General features: G+C 40.7%; 1 protein-coding gene across 7 annotated transcripts in view; it reads right to left on the bottom strand.

Annotated features, from left to right (window-relative positions):
• The window catches only part of SHROOM3 (shroom family member 3), a 173010-nt gene that overhangs the window by 44193 nt on the left and 114834 nt on the right, over nt 1–13983 (bottom strand). The gene's annotated exons all lie outside the window — the stretch shown is intronic.

Consider the following 13983-nt stretch of genomic DNA (forward strand, 5'->3'; position numbering starts at 1 on the left):
ATTACAATATGTCTGGCTCCTTGCTCCATACTTCTCTAATCCCCATAACGGGTCCCAGGTGAACCATATCTCTGGGTGCAGCACTGGCCCAAAGTTGAACCTGCCCTCTTCTCAGAAGGGACATCAGGGAGCCCCAGTGTCTTAATGGCTCAGTGTCTTCACAGTTTGGCATTCTTGCTGCTAGCCTCACTGTAACCTTGGACGTGCAGCCCCACAGAAAGTAGGTTCCTTGCCCAGTTCCTTGAAGCCAGGCCACCTCCCTTGAGCCCCCTTCCTCACTGAGATTCCTGCTTGATCTTCCAGTTTTGCTCAGTGATTAGAAATCCCTTCTGGTGCCCCAAGCTCCTTAGAAGCTGGCCCAAATCACATAGCCGTAAGTCCCACAGCCAGGATTCAAACCCGGTTACCCAGAACACTTCAGATACTCCACAGATGCTGCTGAGTAACCATACAGAGCTTGATGAAAAAATATGAAGTCTCTTTAGTATGAGGCACTTGGAGGCACTTCATACAGGTCCAAATGATCAAAATGGGTCCAAAATACATAAGGAGAAAGAATAAACTGTCCTCTTCCTGTCTCGCATTCTGGTGACGTCAGTGAGAGTCGTTGGCAGGACCCCTATCAGAAGCAGAATGCTAGCTAGCTAGCCCTGTGACCAGGGCCTGGCTTTGAGAAGCCAACGGGTGCGGCTGAAGGGCGAACTCAGCCTGACACCTGAGGGTGGTAATGCTGGGGCTGACTCTTCAGCAGTTTCGACCACCAACCATATCTGACCATGTCTACCTAGAAAGGCTGGGAGCTGACAAATCCTTCCCACTCAAGAGAAATGGACAGGCCTGATAAATTCCACAGGCTCCACAGAAATATCCCTCTTCTAGCCAGCAAATGAGGCATGAGCTACTGCTCACTGATAGTTTCAGGGGCTCCAGAGAAGCTCTCTAGTCTGAAATCTCCCAGGAAAGAAGAGGGGAGGTGCCCCAAAGCGCAGTATAGCTCCCTGAGCCTCACATACCCATTGGTACACTACCTTCATGAAGGATCAGACATCTTCCTGAGAGTTCTGAGTCAGACTCTCAAGTGCACAAGAGAGTATGCATAGCACCGTGGAGACAACTGGAGCTGCTGTAAGTGAAGAATTTTTTTCTTTGTGCTTTAAAGACAACAGCAAAGCTTTTTTTAAAAATGTGACCTATCCAGGCCTTTCCTCAGTTTCTTTCCCATTGGTTCAGGGGACATCCTGGGAGACTTTCTTTCTATATCCCAGCCATTATGCTAGCACCGGGATACAAAGAACTACAAAGTAGCATTAGACCCAGGTAATTAGGTAATTCACAATATAGAGGACAGGCAAGTTCACTATGAGATGGGTTCACAATACAGACCTTTATCTACTTTATCACAAGATGCTTGATGAATGCAGAGGAGGGACTCATAACACTATGGGCTTAGGTCAAAAAAGCTTCACTTTTACCTAAATCATGAAAGATTTTCTAGATGGAAGAGGTTGAGAAAAGGAAGGGAAGGCCATCCAGCTAGAAGAAATAGTATGACAAATACAAGGAAATGTGCAAGCGCATGGTGAAACAACTCAAACTGGGAAAGAGATGATGAGTAAGGGGAAGAACAGATGATAAAGATGAAGGTGAAGAGGTAGGAGGGGCTCGTTCTTAACAAACTTCACTAAAGGGTTTGGACAGTATCTACAGGAAGCCACCAAAAAACCTTAGCCAGGGAGGGGCATGTTCAAATATGGGTATCAGTAAGATATTGCCAATAACAAGGAGAATAAATTTGAGAGAGACGAGATTGGAGGCCAGGGTAAGAGAGAATAAGAGGGCCTGGCACTAAGATGATGGGCAGTGAACCAAAAAAGAATGCTCAGCCAGCAACTACTTGGATGTATGTGGTGTAGAAGGGAGGATAGCCATGGAGGAAGGACGGTGTTTGTTTCCAGCTTGAGCTAGAATGATAATTAAATTAACTTCTATAAAGAACCATTAGGGGACAACTGGATGGCTCAGTCGGTTAAGCACCTGCCTTTGGCTTGAGTCATGATCCCAGGGTCCTGGGATGGAACCCTGCTATGGAATCCCTGTAGGGTTTTCAATGGAGGCAGAGGGTCTAGAGGACTGAAGTCTGGGTTACATTTAGAAATTAGGAGTGATAAGGCACATGGCCTTAGAGAAAAGGCAAGTTGCTTAGGGAGAGTGCACAGGGAGACAAAGGATGTAGTTTAACAACGGGTCTTAGAGAATCATTACAATTTAGGGGAGAGGAAGCCAAAGCAAAAGCCTAAGGAAAAGCTTCCAGCGACATAGGAGAATATAAAAGAGTACAAGAGTTTCACAGGTTCCTAGGGGAGAGAATAAGGAGGTGGAACTTCAACCATTCCAACTGCTACAGAGAAGGCAGTCTGAGGAGGGCGGATGCATGTGCAGTGGTTTTGACAACTAGTAAAGTCTTTGCCGTGGAACTGCAGGGGCAGAAGCCTGACTAGGGTGAAGTAAGAGGTGAATGAGAGATAAAATGGGAATGGCAAGGGCAGATCATTCTTTCAAAAACTTGGCTCTAAAGGGGAGAAAGAGGGTGGTAGCCACAAGTCTGGAGGAGATCAGGGAGGTAAAGGTTTTGTTCTTGCTGTTTTGTTTTAAACAGAAGTTTGAGCAAGTGTATGTGAGACAGGCAACTTCAGGATACAGGACAAAGAGAATGAGACTCCTCAGGACTCATGACGAAGTAGGAAAGGATGGCATTTTAGAGCGCATGTGGGGAGTATGACTTTATTTATGTGGCAGTAAAGTCAGTTCTACTGAAATAAGAAAGAAGGAAGGAAGGGGCAGCCCCGGTGGCTCAGCGGTTTAGCGCCGCCTGCAGCCCAGGGTGTGATCCTGGACAACCTGGATCGAGTCCCACGACAGGCTCCCTGAAGTCGGCTTCTCCCTCTGCCTGTGTCTCTGCCTCTCTCTCTCTCTCTCTCTCTCTCTCTCTCTCTCTCTCTCTCCTCTCTGTGTATTCTCATGAATAAATAAATAAAATCTTTAAAAAAAATTTACAAAAAAGAAGGAAGTAAGATGTTGATGCTCCCAAGCATGAAAGAGAGCAGGGTGGGAGGAAAATTGGAGAGACTTCACACCCAATGTCCTCTATTTTCATTATGATGCCAGAAGAGGGAAAAGTGAGGGGTTGATGTGGAAGGTTGGGGTTTAAGGAACACAACAGTGAGGACTAGAAGAGTTGAAACTTGATGAGAGATATTTAAAAGAATTCATGACTAAGATATGGTCCTGCCCTTAAGGAGCTTATTACATCCAGGTAGGGAGACCAAATGAAGTTAATTCCTCCAGTAAAGATAAAATAAGTGTCCAAGATTTGCAATGCCAAGATAGGAAGCCCAAACTGGGGCTTTTCTTTTTTCTCCCCAAGTTAGAAGTAACTATCTGTTCTAGGGTGGAGTGTCAAGTCTCCTCACAGGCCTCAAACATAAAGAACAGAGAAATCTTGAAACAATCAAAAGGTCCTAAAAGAAAAAAACAAAGGCACATGTTGGGAAAAGGCTTCAGAGATAAGATTATATATATATATATATATATATATATATATATATGATTCTTCCACATGGACAGTGAAGTGATAAAATGAGGGAAAAGAACAATGAAAAAGAGGATCTAAATCTAGCCCACTGAGGCACCTGGTGGCTCAGCGGTTGAGCGTCTGCCTTTTGCTCAGGGCATGATTCCAGGAGAGTCCTGCATCAGGCTCCGTGCGAAGAGCCTGCTTCTCCTTCTTCTGTGTCTCTGCCTCTCTCTCTCTGTGTCTCTCATGAATAAATAAATAAAATCTTTAAAAAAAATTAAATGTAGCCCACCAAATCTCACATTTTGTTAGGGGGAATATATATCAGCACAACCTGAGAAAGAACAGTTTGGCAACATCTAGAAATAATTTTCAAATAACATATCTATAAAAAGATTGAAAAAAAGAGCTAAATGCTCATCAGTAGCAGGGTAGTTAAATCGTTGCAGTACAACACATACAACAGAATACATTTATGGTCATTAAGAGAATGGAGTAGCTCTATACATATTAGCATGTAAAGATCTCCAAAGTATATGGTTAGAGGATGACAGTAAGGTGTAGCACTGTGAGTACAGTATGCTGCAGTGTGGAAGGGGAAAATATACATTAGCCCTTATATGTTTATTCAAGGAAACAATATTCTGGACTGAAATTAGAAACAATGACTGCCTCTGAGGAGGAAAACTTATTTTTCACTGTATTTCCTTCTATAACTTATGAATTGTGTACCATGCACATGTATTACCTATTAAAAAGCACAGTTTCTCAAAATTAGCCTCTCATTTTAAAAATATATTACATTGTATCTTGAGATAACCAAAAAAGTCAAATAGCTGTTTGCTGACTTTTTCAGTGATGCAAATAATTTAATAAACCTTCCTAAAGAGCACAGCATGCTTTCATATTTCGGGATCACTTTGATCTTTAAGAAGATAGGGAAATACTTTCCTAAAGGGCATTACATCATGAGCCTATCCATAAGAGCCAAAAGACGATTTAATTTTAAAATTTGAGTAAACCCAAGTTTTGCTTGTGGGTGTAATTCAAACAAAGCCCTTTTGTTGCATTCCTAACCACAAACAAGGAAGCTCAACTGTGTGGGATGGGTCGGCTGATGAAACTGGAACTAGCAAGTGACATGATGTCCTTCTTAGATGATTCTGTCCTACACAGGTATGTGTAGAATACAAAGCAGACTACCAGCACTACCACATAAAACATCATATTTTCTAATCCACTCACTAACCCACCTACCTGCCCATCCATCATCAGTTTAGAGCACAATATGTTTTAATAGATGACCAAGTCCAACTTAACAAGGTTCTGGTCTTAACCATCCCCCAAAACCCCAATATATCAACTGCCACATAATATATTCTGTAAATTAGGTCTATTTGAATTAAGATGTTATGAATGTGGGTTAAGGGTCTTCCTGATATATTCACTGAGCATTACGTGCTTGGCCCAGGGAAACATATGCTTCCTAAAGTTCTTTTTGTGTGTCTCTGCTATTTTCCCCCTATTTTTCCTCATCTAGTTTTAAAATTATAAAGTACTTCAATCATATATAAATGAATTCAAATTAATATAAGGAACACCCATGTATTCATCACCAAAATTAATCAAATCTTTATATTTTCCTATTATTTAAGTACTCTTTTGGATAGGTAATCATATAGTTCAAAGATCAAAGCCATTGAGATTGCTTACTCCACGTTTTCCAGCCTCTGCCCTCCATTTCTCTTCAGTACTTAGAGCTTCCTTGTGCCTTGTTTTCCTTTTAGCTGCCTCATATTCCCTTGTGTGAATATACCCTATTTATTTAACAAGACCCTTTTTGTAGATACTTTTTGATTTCCAGACTTTTGCTATTACAAATAATGCTTTAGTGAATAACCATGCCCATACACTGTTTTCTATCTATGCTGACATATCAGGGCAGAAATTCCCCGAAGTAGAATTGTTGACTCAAAATTGGCACTTGCAGTTTTGACAGTTAATGCTAAATTGCCCCTTTCATACTTTAAAGAGGAAGCAGGGCAGCCCCGGTGGCCCAGCAGTTTAGTGCCGCCTTCAGCCCAGGTTGTGATCCTGGAGACGCCGGATTGAGTCCCATGTTGGGCTTCCTGCAAGGAGCCTGCTTCTCCCTCTGCCTGAGTCTCTCTCTCTCTCTCTCTCTCTCTCTCTCTCTCTCTCTCTGTCATGAATAAATAAATTAAAAAAAATCTTTAAAGAGGGAGCAAACTCAATTGCAAGCAATTAAATGTCACTGTACAAGTAATTTTTGGCGGAGGTGGGGGGAGATTATATCTTTAGTATGGTAGAACAGATGATCTGAACTACAATGCCTATTTAGGCATTTCCTGTCTACAGGACAATGATAAGCCTCAAATACTGAGGGCAAAAATATTTAGCAATTGAAAACTATGACCCAGCCAAGCTACACTGAACTGTACTCATAACATTTGTTTCATTCTATAGATCCAGATGGAACTCTCTCTGCAATAAAAATTACCCTTTATTGAAATATGTTTTCTACATGTTCAGAGGACACAGAAAAGCTCTAAAAATTCTTAGAGTCGAAAAAGCCTATGATCTTCAAAAAAAAAAAAAAGGTGGTAATTGTGCATTAATACACTGCAGCGAAGACACTGTTTTTGAGAAATCCTTGAGACCCTCCCCACCTTAAAAGCATTCCTAACCTCTAGTTTCTAGGACTATAGGGCTCTTCAAGGCTGTATTTCAGATTTTTTTTGCATTTACAGAAAAATCCAAGCAAAATTTTCTACAGCTTTTATAATTGTTTCACTAACATCTGTGTCATAAACAAGTGGTTCAGTGGGTAGAAAAGTATGCATTAGATAATATAACTCCATAGCAACACAGTCCTTTCTGGAAAGAGAAGTTCTTTTTATTTTTTTATTTTTTTTTTAAATTTTTATTTTTTTTTATTTATGATAGTCACAGAGAGAGAGAGAGAGAGAGAGAGGCAGAGACACAGGCAGAGGGAGAAGCAGGCTCCATGCACCGGGAGCCCGACGTGGGATCCGATCCCGGGTCTCCAGGATCGCGCCCTGGGCCAAAGGCAGGCGCCAAACCGCTGCGCCACCCAGGGATCCCGAGAAGTTCTTTTTAAATGTCACATCCTGATAATATGCCCTGGGGACTTTTGGCTTTAACAACTGAATCACAAGTAAGAGTGAAGTGTGCTAACAGATGGACAAAAGCCTCTAACATCTAAAATTTGCATAAAAGCTGAAAAACCTTTTCTAGTTAGATGCTTTACCCCATTCCTCACACCTGTCCAAACACGCTTGTACTACTTGTTTATCTCTTCCCCACTCTCTATTCTGACACATTTTTAAAAAGATTTAAATTTTGTTTATGACCAAAGAAAACTATTACCGTAAAGTAGAGGGACCAGCAATGGGGGTGGGTGCTTTTCACTTAGTCACCAATGGGTGATGGTGTTGCTATGTCTTTTTCTCAATATCCCTCTCTTTCTACCTTCCTTTCAACTCTGAGGACTCAGAATAGTCAACTCTCCTTCCCACACTTCAAGGTTTGCATATAAATCATGGCAGAAGTTGACGCAAACACCCTAACATCTCTGATCCTTAAGAGCATTCATTTTGTCTTTCATAGACTTTAAAAATTCAATGACAAAAAATAGCCTAAGTTCTAATTATCAATAACTTAGTCTTCTCAAATCTCAGTTGCAATTTGGATATCTTACTTGTTGGAAAAGGAAGGAGGCACTGGATTTTACCAATTTCTTCAAAGAGCCGATATTATGATTTTAGAATTTTATTCTCCATTTCTCTGTGCCATACAATATGTTGCTGGAGCTCAGATAAGAGAAATCACTTCTATGCTGGTTTGTTTTTATCTTCCACACACAGACACCCACAAACATATTCTTGGGGATTTCAGAGAGGGTTAGATAGTTGCAGAGAACTAGAAATATTATGTGCACTTGAATTACTGCCCCCTTTTAAGACGAAGCTGCTTGGGGGCTCTGCCGGAGGACTCCTGTTGGATAAATCAGAAGCAGTTCATCAGGGCATAATGAAAAGGTGTGCATGGCTCTTCCCCTCCACCCAATGGGCTGCAGGGCTGAGGGGCAGGAGGGGAAGGGTATCCTATCACTGTAGCTGGAAACCCTCCTCCTCCTTTAGGTATAAACCCACACAAGATTGTCCTTTGAGACTTTAAAGGAGTCCAAATACCAACCACGATATTTCAAAATTAAGCTAATTAATTTTTATACAATGCCAGAGCATAAATCGAATTTGCCAAAACAAGTGAAGAAAGGTTTGGTTTTTTTTAAGATTTTATTTATTTATTCATGAGAGACACAGAGAGAGGGGCAGAGACATAGAGGAAGAAGCAGACTCTTTGCAGGGAGCCTGATGTGGGACTCAATGCCCTGAGCCGAAGGCAGACACACTCAAACGCTGAGCCACCCAGGCACTCCTGGTTTGGTTTAGTTTGTGAGGCAAAAGCCTTACCTTTTAGAAGTTACATTTTTTCCAAACACCATTCCATTAAACAAAAACAAATGGATGGCCCCTAAACCTCCAACACCAAAGAAACTGAATTCTCTTTTGGGGTAAGTTTGATATGTTGCATCAAATCACTCCTAGTTCACTCTTGTCATGTAGAGAAAGAGGCCACAAACAAGCAACTGAAGGAACAAGAAAACAAAGGAAGGGACAGAAAGAATTCATTTTAGAGAAAAAAACCTTCAACAGTGGTCAAAAGAAGAATCTATATCTTTAAATCATATCAGAAAGGGATTGTTCACTAAGAAAGCTTTTACATATTATAGAAACATGAATGAAAAGAAGACAGAAGCTGAGAACTTTAAGGACACTGGCTCCAGCTTCTCAGCATCTCCCTATCAATATTTTCATAATAAATTTTACAGCAGTTTAACCACCACCATCACCCACATATAACCTGACACTGGTCGAAGAGAAAATAATACAACTCCGAAGAATGCTTCTCTTTTATTAACTTTCAAATGAAAGGATGCCAAATTAAACTTGAAAAACCAGCCCTGTGATCCCTCCTCTCGGTGTGTTTTATAATATAAGCAGTTTGTATTTTCTTTTTTACCTTTTACATAGTATAATAATGATGAATTCCTCCAGTAATAAATATTCAAATCACCCTAAGATCTAGAACGTTACCATGACTGACGCACCCACCTATGACTGACGCACCCACCTATTCTTTTCCGTGCCATACGTTCTTTTAAGTTATACTATCCCTAGACGCAAGCACTGGCATTAAGCATAGCTCTGAACGAAAATTCTGAATCAAGATGATATAAGAATAAAAACTGATTCAAATTATTGTGAATAGGGAAAAGATAGTCAAGTATTTATACCTTCAGTTCCATAATATACAACCAGCAATCTCAATAAACCCTTCTTTTCATGTAAATTCAAAGTTCAATAAGAAGACCACACCTTGTCTTTAGAATTGAGAATGTATTCACAGGTTCCTTCTCTTCAAACAAATGCTGGCAATGAGAGTAGAGAAGAACTTGGCTGTTAGTACATGGATGGCCATTCCTTTTGAGAAATAGGAATAGTTACTGTGGAATTCCCCCAGGGAAATGGGGAAGCAAAACCAAGTAGTTCACGACACAAAGCAATTGCTAATCTGAATGAGATAAAAAGCCACTCCAAATATGCATATCATAAGAATTATGGTGACTGTATACAGAGGAGAGAGAATGATTGAAAATTCCCATGTAGAAATATTAACAGTACTGAATTACATGGGTGCTCAAATAACAAGAATTTTCTATGACAATTTAGAGAAACAGGCTTAAACTTAACCTATGGTTATTTTGCTTTATAAACAGCTATAGTACAACATCAAAAAGACAGCTGTGAAAGGCTTCACAGTTGAGAATCCTGCAATGAAAATGCTGAAGTTTTTTCCCACAATAGTAGTGGACTTACCTGGTGGCAAACAGAAGCATCCTAGAAAACAACCCTTTGGCCAACTGCACGTCATATTCAGGGGTGGGATAAAAAGCCATTTTGCCCTACTACTGCTCTCTCCGCTCCCAACAATCCCCTGTGCTTCCCATCAGGGAGAACCGCCCTGAACTCAACTCTCCAAGCGTGCAGCTGGGTGGGACTTTCATTCCCAGGCACCTCTGCAAATTGGCCAATTAAAACTCAATTCCTGCCAAATCAGAGGGGAAAAGGTGACCCTTGGTAACTTTTCCTGAGAAGAACTAGCATCTGAGACAATAGCACGCAGCTTAGAAATGCTAGAATTCCATTTTGTGGGCAGGAGGAGGAGGAAAACAAGGAAAACCATCTGCTGATAAAATGCATCAAACTGGAATCAGGAAGTTTCCTTGAATGCTCTCTGCCAAACCCGCACCCTCCTCCACATGCAAAAATGCCACTGTCTGCAAAACTGTGTGTTAACTGCTTTAAACTTCCCACAGTTTGGGAGGCTACTGAAGCAGAGGTCCAAATCAACATCTACTAAACCTTAGGGGGTCTTCCACTGACTTAGTGTCACCAGGACAAAACTCATTGCCAAAGGAAGTGCAAAGTGCCAGCTGAACTATGCTCACTGCTCAACTGAGAATGAACTAGGGGTCAAAACCTGAGGTTCTATTATGGATTTGTTTAGATTTACTTTACACAGCATAGACCACCATGCTGTAAATGCTTAATAAGTAGATGAGATAGTCATTGTAATGATGGTGGTAACTGGTGGGGGAAGGGATGAGACGTTCACAGGGGAAAGCACTAGCTCAGGAAATCCTGAGTTTTAAGCTGAAACATTTTGTTTCCTTTACCAACTCACTGAACTACCCTGGCCTAAGGCTTGGCAAATCTTATGGAAATGTTTCTATTAAGATAAGTGAGATCACAGGATTCCTACTGACAATTTAGGGTAAGAGAGCATTCAGGGGTCTAAGCAGGAAGGGAAGGATGGGTTCAGATCTGTGGGCCACCAAGTTTCTTTCCCTAAACCTGGTTTCTTGGCTGGTCCCTGTCTATACCTGGGGAAGATGGAGTTTCTTGCTTTTACTCTTTCATTTTACTCATACATAAATGAAAAAAATCCTTCCTGGCTATTTTCTCCACAAAAAAAGGAACTATCTATAACTATGACCCATTACACTTGGCTTATGCGGTAGCACTTTTGAATTCCAAAATCTGTGACCTGTCACAAATGAGACCTGCTCAACTCTGACTACTAACCTCCCAGCTCAATACTTGGAAGACTCCTAAGAAGCTGGTAAACACATCATTTCTGCATAAGACATCAGCACCTCATCCCTTTCCAAAATTCAAGACAGGATTTAGACCAGACCCAGCCTGAAAGAGCTTCCAATGACCAAAACTAGAATAATATAAGGGATAAAATAACAATAGCACTGGATTACAACCCACAGAATAAAATAAATGTGCAAGAGTCCTTGTGGATATAAACAGTTAAAATAAGAGGGGAAAGAGACAGCTCTTCCTTACAGAAAAATTCCAATTAATAAATGTAGAAGGAATGAAGAAAATATAAACTCATCTTAGAATATTATAGTAATAAATGTTGCAGGGAATGTACCCACCAATGGAGAAAGTTTGAGGAGAAACAAGGATATTTACATAGCCTCAAAGTAATCTCCTCCAAGATATTTATCAATTACAAAGAGACAACTATACAGTAGAGAAATCTGGCAGACTTCATGTCAACCAAATAATCAAGGTTGATATCATTAGGAATAAAACATGCTGACATGTAGTCCCTGATAGGACGTGCTAAGAGGGATGCATCGCTTCAGTGGTATTCTTGCCAAAGATGTATAATGTCAATCTAACCATGAAACAACATCAAACAAATCCAAATAGAAAGCATCCTACAAAATAACTGGCGCATAATCTTCCAGTGTGTCAAGGTCAGAAAAGACCTGGAAATCCGGAGGAAATATCACAGATTAGAGGAAACTAAGGAAACATGACAAATACAACATGGCATCCTAGAACAAAAAAGGGACATTCATAGGGGGGAAAAATGATAAAATCTAAATAAAGTCTACAGTTTATAAGCCTTAGAGTCTGTAGTTAATAGCATTTTACTTATGCCAATTTCATAGTTTTGATATTTGGACTATGGACATAAAAGATGTTAGCTTTGGGGAGAGCTAGGTGATAGATGTAGCGGAAATCTTTGTACTATTTTTGCAACTTTCTTATGAGTCTACAATTATTTCAAAATAAAAAGTAAAAACCAAAATGGGCAGGATTTAGGATCAGAATATAATTGGATGAGAACCACTCCAATTTCCAAGGTCAGTCCTTACATCAATGACACTTGGGGTGCAGAGAGCTCTTCCTCTAGACAAGAGGAAGCAGATTGTTGTAGGGGCTTACAATAAATATAGTTGTGGAGACAAGACACAGGAAAAATTCCTAGAGTACACCCAGTTACAGGGATAGGAGTGGAAGCAATGCATGCAACTATGTAACATATAGGTCATGACTTTTAAAAAAGGCAATTAATTGCTTGCTGTATACTCCCTTCTATCTCCCTTCACACATAGCACCGTTGGCCAGTTTTGACCATGCTGGTGAGGGCAACCCCAGCTTGTTTTAAAGACAGTCTCTTCATGGATAGAACACCATCTAGATATACAATTAGGTTCATTTGTTTTATCCAATTGTTAAAGATTGCTTTATAAAATCTTTCATCGTTTCAAGTTCAGACTCAAGTCTGTGTGATTCCAGTGCTCAAGTAGGCATGTTCACTCCATCTCTGCTCTTCTTGCCCTTATCACCCTGGCTCATGGTACCATAGTTATCCCCAAGTGCCCCACTGACAGCAACTCTGAAGTCACACCCTTTAATCTTTCTCCTCCCTTCTCCCATCTTTGTTATTAATCTGCCTCCCAAATTCATCTCAAATCTCATTTCATCTCTTGTCCCCTCACTGCTTTGCCTGGTTCATTTTCTGATCATTATCCTTTGCTGATCATTTTCCTCCCTGGCAACTGTAGTAACTTCATAACTACAACTTTCTGGTCTTGAGTACATTGGCTACACAGCCCAGTGGAGTCTTGCTAAGTAGAAGTACTCTGGCTCTCTACACTGTGATGACCCAAGGAGGCTGAAGGGCATAGTCCTGAGGGCTCTGCTGCTTCAGGCTGGCCCTGGAACAGGCTTTGCCAGCTGGCTGCTTTGTAGCCAGAGCCCTCTGCCAATCTAACCTGTCCCCTCTTGGTATCTTCAAACTTCTTTTGGATCTTTTGTTCAGATGAAATCTTACAGATAACATTAATGTAGACACCAGATACAAGTGTTGTTTTTATTATGTAAAACAACAGATACTTTAACGTATAGTTGCATATCCATAAACAGGAATAGCTATGTAAATCCAAATCTACAGTGTTTACTTCCTTATAATGCAAGTCAACCTGTCTATGAGAAAGAGCCTGCAAACTGAAATCAGGATAATTGAGAACAACCATAATCAACACTTGTTCAGTGTTTGTGATGTGCGAGGCACTGCCTCATGTACTTTATGAGTATTCAGTCTTTCAGCACTTTCAGCAACCCTGTGATTCGTCATTAAACTTGTCTTACAGATTGGAAACTAGGAGTTTGAATACCACACCTGAGGTTACACAGAAGTGGCAAAACTGCAACATGAGTTCTAGGTGGTCTGATTCCACGGACTCCATCCTGTTCTTTATATTACACTGCCTTTCATGCTGGAGCACAGACTTACGTGGTCATGCACAGAATGAAAACCACAACATCGTCACCATTCCACCTGACATTACCTCACTGTCCTGACATTCGGTTCTTGCTCCCTCTGGGCAGGCTCTGTACTAACTGCTTTGAGTATCTTAGCCTCGGTGAAATTCCCACAGTTTTACTATAAAGTACGTCATTATGCTGACTGTCAAGACATCTGCTAGCTCAAACTGAATTTGAACCCACCACCTCCTAGTTGAATACTAGTGATCTCAAAGGTCCGGCATGGGGGCTTGATGAGGAAAGCAAAGGCCTGGCATGTCTCCAAGCACACAGTAGTAGAGAGAAAGCATAGGTACGTAGCTGCAAATGTTGACTGGGCTAACTTCATAATATTATCTCAGGACATTCCTCAATTAACAGTTGACAAGAAAAGTTTTAAATGATTATCAGTTCAAAGATGAATTAATATTGCTGTATAATTTGACACAATAGTCATTTCCAGAGTGTTTTTTTTTCCCAGAGTGTTTAAGACGTTGGTTGGGTATATTACTTTGAGTGTTTTTAATTATAGTTTTAAAAACAGTTGTGGATGTCTTTTTAAAAAGATATCTGAGGGGATCCCTGGGTGGCTCAGCGGTTTAGCGCCTGCCTTTGGCCCACAGCATG

The sequence above is a fragment of the Nyctereutes procyonoides genome, unplaced genomic scaffold (assembly GCF_905146905.1).
Source record: "Nyctereutes procyonoides isolate TBG_1078 unplaced genomic scaffold, NYPRO_anot_genome, whole genome shotgun sequence".
NCBI classification, from domain to species: domain Eukaryota; kingdom Metazoa; phylum Chordata; class Mammalia; order Carnivora; family Canidae; genus Nyctereutes; species Nyctereutes procyonoides.